This window comes from Rhinopithecus roxellana, chromosome 1, assembly GCF_007565055.1.
Source record: "Rhinopithecus roxellana isolate Shanxi Qingling chromosome 1, ASM756505v1, whole genome shotgun sequence".
Classification (NCBI taxonomy): Eukaryota; Metazoa; Chordata; class Mammalia; order Primates; family Cercopithecidae; genus Rhinopithecus; species Rhinopithecus roxellana.
Window position 1 is genome coordinate 104474032 of NC_044549.1, and position 7348 is coordinate 104481379.

Below are 7348 nucleotides of genomic sequence, written 5' to 3' on the forward strand. Positions count from 1 at the left end.
CTTGCTGCTATCAAAAGATGAGATTCAGAAAATAACAAGACTCGCTATTCACCTCTTGAAAGATACACACACAATTATCTCTTGTTTACTTTATCAGACATATTTCTGGATTATAAATTGAGAAAGAGTATGCATTGCTTACTCATGATCCTAGAACACACTCATGCCTGTTCCTTTAGTCATTCACTTATTCAACAAATGTGATAATAAACATTTGGTGAGCAACTACCATGTGGCAGTTCAAAATTAAGTGAACAATTTATAGAAATGTTATATAATTCTCAGAATAATTCTATAACATAAGAAACTGGAGCCCAATAAAATTACATAATTCATGCAATGTCCCACACTCTCCTTAATGACATAGCCAAGATAGAAACAATTTCCTCTAATTGTAGGACATTTGTTTTCTACTTTGCTAACATTTCTTTAAAGACGTCATTTTATTTTAATTACAAAATATTTTATACATTCAGAAAAAAATAAAAACAGCATGTCATTCAAGAACCAAATTTAAGAGAAATTAACACTTCACCATATTTGCTTCAGATCTTTTTTTAAAAAAGAAATTGTATGCTATACACATTACAGATGTAGCTATAACTATTTCCGCTTCCTGATTTCCTAGAAGTATCCAGAAGTATACACTGTCCTATAAACACTTTATATCATTCCTATGAATGTTATAGTAGCCAGTGCCTATGTATTTATGCATAGTAATATTGTTTTTGTGTTTAAATTTACATATATTTATGTTACAAATCTGCAACTTCCTTATGTAAACAATATGCTACATTAGCCTCGTGGCCGCGGAGACGTGAAGCTCTGGAGGCTCCTCCCGCTCCGGGTCGGCGCTCTCCCTGGCTCTGCTCACCCTCTGCCCCGCCCCGGCCCCGCACCCGCCATGGAGAAGACTGAGCTGATCCAGAAGGCCAAGCTGGCCCAGCAGGCCGAGCACCACGACGACATGGCCACCTGCATGAAGGCAGTGACCAAGCAGGGCGCCGAGCTGTCCAACGAGGAGCGGAATCTGCTCTCCGTGGCCTACAAGAACGTAGTCCGGGGCCGTAGGTCCGCCTGGAGTGTCATCTCGAGCATCCAGCAGAAGACCGACACCTCCGACAAGAAGTTGCAGCTGATAAAGGACTATGGGGAGAAAGTGGAGTCCGAGCTGACATCCATCTGCACCATGGTCCTGGAATTGTTGGATAAATATTTAATAGCCAATGCAACTAATCCAGAGAGTAAGGTCTTTGATCTGAAAATGAAGGGTGATTACTTCCGGTACCTTGCTGAAGTTGCATGTGGTGATGTTCGAAAACAAACCACAGATAATTCCCGAGGAGCTTACCAAGAGGCATTTGATATAAGCAAGAAAGAGATGCAACCCACACACCCAATCCGCCTGGGGCTTGCTCTTAACTTTTCTGTATTTCACTATGAGATTCTTGATAACCCAGAGCTTGCCTGCATGCTGGCTAAAACGGCTTTTGATGAGGCCATTGCTGAACTTGATACACTGAATGAAGACTCGTACAAAGACAGCACCCTTATCATGCAGTTGCTTAAAGACAACCTACCACTTTGGACATCAGACAGTGCAGGAGAAGAATGTGATGCGGCAGAAGGGGCTGCAAACTAAATCCATACAGGGTGTCATCCTTCTTTCCTTCGAGAAACCTTTTTACACATCTCCATTCCTCATTCCACTTGGATTTCGTATAGCAAAGAAATCCATTCATGTGTATGGAATCAACTGTTTATAGTCTTTCCACACTGCAGCTTTGGGAAAACTTCATTCCTTGATTTGTGTTTGTCTTGGCCTTCCTGGTGTGCAGTACTGCTGTAGAAAAGTATTAATAGCTTCATTTCATAAAAACATAAATCATTCCCAAACACTTATGTAGAGGACTAAAAATGTATCTGGTATTTAAGTAATCTGAACCAGTTCTGCAAGTGACTGTGTTTTGTATTACTGTGAAGATAAGAAAATGTAGTTAATTACAATTTAAACAGTGTTCCACATAACTTCTTAATTTCTACATTCCCTCCCTTAGTCTTCAGGGATTTCCTTTCAATGAGTAACTTTTCCATGTTCTTAATGTATTCCTTTTTAGTAGGAATCTGGAGGTATTAGATTGAATGGAAAAACATTTGCCATCTCTGGCTAGGGGTCACAAATTGAAATGGCTCCTATATCACATAAGGAGGTCTTGTATATCTGTGGCAACAGGGAGTTTCCTTATTCACTCTTTATTTGCTGCTGTTTACGTTGCCAATCTCCCTTCCCAATAAAAATTCACTTACACCTCCTGCCTTTGTAGTTCTGGTATTCACTTTTCTATGTGATAGAAGGAGCATGTTGCTGCCAGAATACAAGCATTGCTTTTGACAAATTAAAGTGCATGTCATTTCTTAATACACTAGAAAGGGGAAATAAAGTACACAAGTCCAAGTCTAAACCTTTAGTACTTTTCCATGCAGATTTGTTCACATGTGAGAGGGTGTCCAGGTTGTCTAGTGATTGTTATTTAGAGAGTTGGACCACTATTGTGTGTTGCTAATCATTGACTGTAGTCCCAAAAAAGCCTTGTGAAAATGTTATGCCCTATGTAACAGTAGAGTAACATAAAATAAAATTACATTCTATAAACCAAAAAAAAAAAAAAAATGCTACAAATCTGCAACTTCTTTTTTCACTTGATATTATATCTATCAGGCATCCATTTGGTATATGAATATTTGATTATTTATTCTTTAACCAATACATTTTATTGGCATGCATTTAAAATTTTTCAAATGCCTATATTTTGACCATCAAGCTTTACAACTTATAACAATTTAATTCCAATTTTGTTGAGCGTTTCTTGATGGCCAATGCATGTTTGTTTTTTAAAAGATTTTGTGCTTGGGAATAATGTGTTCTCTGTTTCATACACATTTCGTGTATGGCTATTACATAAAGCTTATAAATTGTATGGTTCAAATTCTCTATCTTGAAACCAAATTTTTGTCTGCTTAAGCAACCAATTTTTAAAATTATATGAAGTAGCTAAAAATATTTCTCTATGGTTGCATATCTATCCATTTCTATTTATAATTTTTACTGCATGTATATTATAGTATATTGCTAGGGTCATATAGCATCAAAATCATTTCTTCCTTTTATCATGTAATGTCCTCTAATCCATAATAATGTATTGAATTTAAAATCTGTTTTTTGTAATCTTTTGTAACATTGTTATTACTATCTTTTATAAACAAGGAATAGCTGAATTTTATAGTTTTAACCAAAGTGAGAATTTGCTTTACCCTGTGATTTCATCTGTTTGTGTTTATGATGGTTCTTTGTAGTAGATGTATTACTCTCATATTATTGTGTGCCATTTAACAATGTTTTTCCTTTTTCATTATTCTCCATTTTATTAGATCAATCAGTATCCTTAATTCTATTTTTATTCCTTAATGTTTTAAAAATACACACACTTCTATTCACAATAGCAAAGACATGGAATCAACCTAAAGGCCCATCAATGGTAGAATGGATAAAGAAAATGTGGTACATGTACACCATGGAACACTATGCAGCCATGAAAAAGAATGAGATCATATCCTTTGCAAGAACATGGATGGAGCTGCAGGCCATTATCCTTAGCAAACTAAGCAGTAACAGAAGACCAAATACTACATGTTCTCACTTATAAGTGGGAGCTAAATGATGAGAACATATGGCCACATACATGGGAACAATAGATCCTGGGGACAACCAGAGGGTGGAGGGTGAGAGGAGGGAGAAGATCAAGAAAAATAACTAATAAGTACTAGGGTTAATACCTGGATGATGAAATAATCTGTATAACAAACCCTCATGGCACGAGTTTACCTGTGTAACAAACCCACTCATGTAACCCTGAATTTACAAGTGAAAAAAATATATATACTGTAACTGAAAAGCTTGAAGTTAAATCAACAATACTACTCACCTAATGAATAACAATGAGAACTTTTATTTACTTTGATTCTTATTATAGCATTTTCCATTTTTCATATTGATCGTGTATCATCATGCAGAGTGGGAGTTAACACTGTAAGTGAAAATAAATATAAAAGTGTTATGCAGAGACGAACAGAGGTACGGAAAGGGGAAAAAATCCTGGTGGTATTTCAGTTGTTTGCTCTAGCTAATTCCTCAGGTTCGGTAGAATTCTCTTCCTTGGGCTCTATAAAAAACAGTATCACATAATAAGTCCTGCTCTTTGATTAAATTAGTATGAGTAGAATCTATGTCCCTTGAATAAAATTAGATTTTTGTCACTTTTAAACTAAAACAGAGAGCAAAAGAAAAATAACAGCAAGTAATTAGGTGAAGTTAGAGATAGCACATCTATACAAAATAAATACTTGGATACCATGTACAATTCCTAGAGATGGTCCAAAATTTGACTGTAATATTTCTAGATGCTTGAGTAAAGAGTAAAGTAAGATCATCTTAAAGATATGTTAGTGTCCATAACATAAAATGTGTTAGTTGCTAAAAAAAAAAAATCAGGTCATCCAGTTACTATCACCTGGGGAAAAAATGTTCTACAGCTAGTCATAAAGCAACTACCATGTCATGTGGAAAACTCTGTAATAAAAAATAATCCCTATAAATATCTGAGTTATGACTTCGATTATCCTTGTGTTAAGTCAATGTGGTACATTTATTAGTATGATTTGAACCAAGATAAAGTTGGGACTAATTAGAGGTATAAGTCATTTGTTCTCATAATACAATTTCTGTTAAATTCAAATGGAAAAGCACTCAAAGTTCTAATAGTAAAAACTCTAAAAGCATATTTATGAAGCTAATAAACAAACACCATTGGCAACTGAGTTCTAGCAATACAAACGGATATGCTTGGCCGGGCACAGTGGCTCATGCCTGTAATCCTAGCTACTCAGGAGGTTGAGGCAGGAGAATCACTTGAACCCAGTAGGCGGAGGTTGCAGTGAGTCGAGATCCTGCCACTGAAGCCTTGGTGACAGAGCAACACTGTCTCAAATGTGTATATATATATATATCTTTAACATATCAATTGTCTACTTATCCTCTATGTATGATGTATCTCTCTATGGCAGAAGACTGTAGAGAATAAAATACATAAATTAAATTTAAAATTAAAGAATATTTTTAAAATACTAATTCCAATAAAAATATTAGAATATATGTGAAAAAGTTCAGAGAAAAATTTACAGCTAACATCTAATAGATCAGGAAAGAATGAGATTAATTTAGGTCCAACTTTAATATTATTTAAATGTTTTCTAAGCAAAGGAAAAAAAAACTTTTAGATTTTTAGAAAAAGCCAGCAAAATATTTATTTGAAACCTTAACAAAAATAGCATTAACAATGGAAGAGTATAGACCAATTTCAGATACGGAATCAAATATAACAAATAAAGCATTAGCTTATTAAAATATATTACATAAGTGGAATTTGTCTAGGAGTGCAAAGATGATTCATTTCCAAGAAATCTATTACTATAACTCATCATACTAGATTAAAAAGTGAAATAATAATATCCAAAGATACTGAAAATCAGCAAAATTCTGTGTTTTGAAGAAAACTGTTAACATCAGATGAGGAGATATAAATAACTTCTATGCATATATTAATAAGAATATATATGTGTGTGTATATATGTACTTATGTATGTGTGTATATATATATACACACACATATGACGAGATACACATTCATCTATCTATCTATCTATCTATCTATTTATCTATCTACCTATATCTATCTATCTAATCTACTTATCTATCTATCTAATGAGTTATGGTAAACGCCAATCCAAATGCAAGAATCATACTTAAGAGCTACAAACTAAAAACATTTCTTTTAGATTCAGAAATAATGGAAAGATTGCATCATCGCAGCTATCTTTCTTATCTATATGAGTTTAAGGGGTATAAGTGCAGTTTTGTTATGTGGATATACTGGGAGGTAGTGAAGTCTGGGCTTTTAGTTTAATCATCACCTGAATAATGCATATTGTATCCATTAAGTAATTTCTCATCCTTCACCCCCCCCCCGCCCACTCTTCCCTCCTCCTGAGTCTCCAATGTCTATTATTCCACACTGTATGTCCGTGTGTACACATCATTTAGCTTCTATTTATAAGTGGGAGCATATAATATTTGGCTTTCTGTTTCTGAGCTGTTTCATTTAAGATCATGGTAATCAGTTCCATCCATCTTGCTTCAAAATACATGATTGCTTTCTTTCTTATGACTGAATAGTATTCCATTATAGAAAGATAGAAAATAGATGATTGATAGATACCACATTTTTTTTTTTTTTTTTTGAGGCGGAGTCTCGCTCTGTCACCCGGACTGGAGTGCAGTGGCCGGATCTCAGCTCACTGCAAGCTCCGCCTCCCGGGTTTACGCCATTCTCCTGCCTCAGCCTCCCGAGTAGCTGGGACTGCAGGCGCCCGCCACCTCGCCCGGCTAGTTTTTGTATTTTTAGTAGAGACGGGGTTTCACCGTGTTAGCCAGGATGGTCTCGATCTCCTGACCTTGTGATCCGCCCGTCTCGGCCTCCCAAAGTGCTGGGATACCACATTTTTTTATCCAACTATCTACTGATACTTAGTTGATTCCATATCTTTGCTATTGTGAATAGTGCTGTAATAAACATACAACTGCAAGTATCTTTTTGATATAATTATTTATTTTATTTTGAGTAGATACCCAGTAGTGGGACTTCTGGATCAAATGGTAGTTTTATTTTTAGTTCTTTGAGAAATATCCATACAGTTTTCCAGAGAGGTTGTACTAATTTACATTCCCACCAACAGTGTATAAGGGTTCCCTTGCATTCATGCCAACACCTGTTGTTTTTTTAACTTTTTAATAATCACCCTTCTGACAGGTATAAGATGACATCTCCCTGTGGTTTTAGTTTACATTTCTCTGATGATAGTGATGTCGAGCATTTTTTATGTTAGTTGATCATTTGTATGTCTTCTTTTGAAAAATGTCTATTCGTGTCCTTTGCCCACTTTTTAATGGGATTATTTGTTTTGTTGCTGTTGTCATTTGAGTTCCTTGAAAATTCTGGATATCAGTCACCAGTCAGATGCACAATTTCCAAATGTTTTCTCCCATGATGCAGGTTGCTGTTCACATTGTTGATTACTTATTTGGATGTGTAGAAACTTTCTAGTTTAATTACGTCCTATTTGTCTATTTTTGTTTTCATTACTTATGCTTTTGAGGTCTTAATCATGAATTCATTGTCTAGACCAAAGTCCACAAGGGTATTCCTTAGGTTTTCCTTAGGTATTTGAAGAGTTT

At 35.2% G+C, this 7348-nt stretch overlaps 1 pseudogene across 1 annotated transcript; it reads left to right on the forward strand.

The window, feature by feature from the left end:
* The first annotated feature begins 871 nt into the window (after nt 1–871).
* LOC104669187 lies at nt 872–2117 on the forward strand (annotated as a pseudogene). Its single transcript, XR_748951.2, has one exon. The product of XR_748951.2 is annotated as a 14-3-3 protein theta pseudogene (transcript).
* Nucleotides 2118–7348: the final 5231 nt, after the last annotated feature.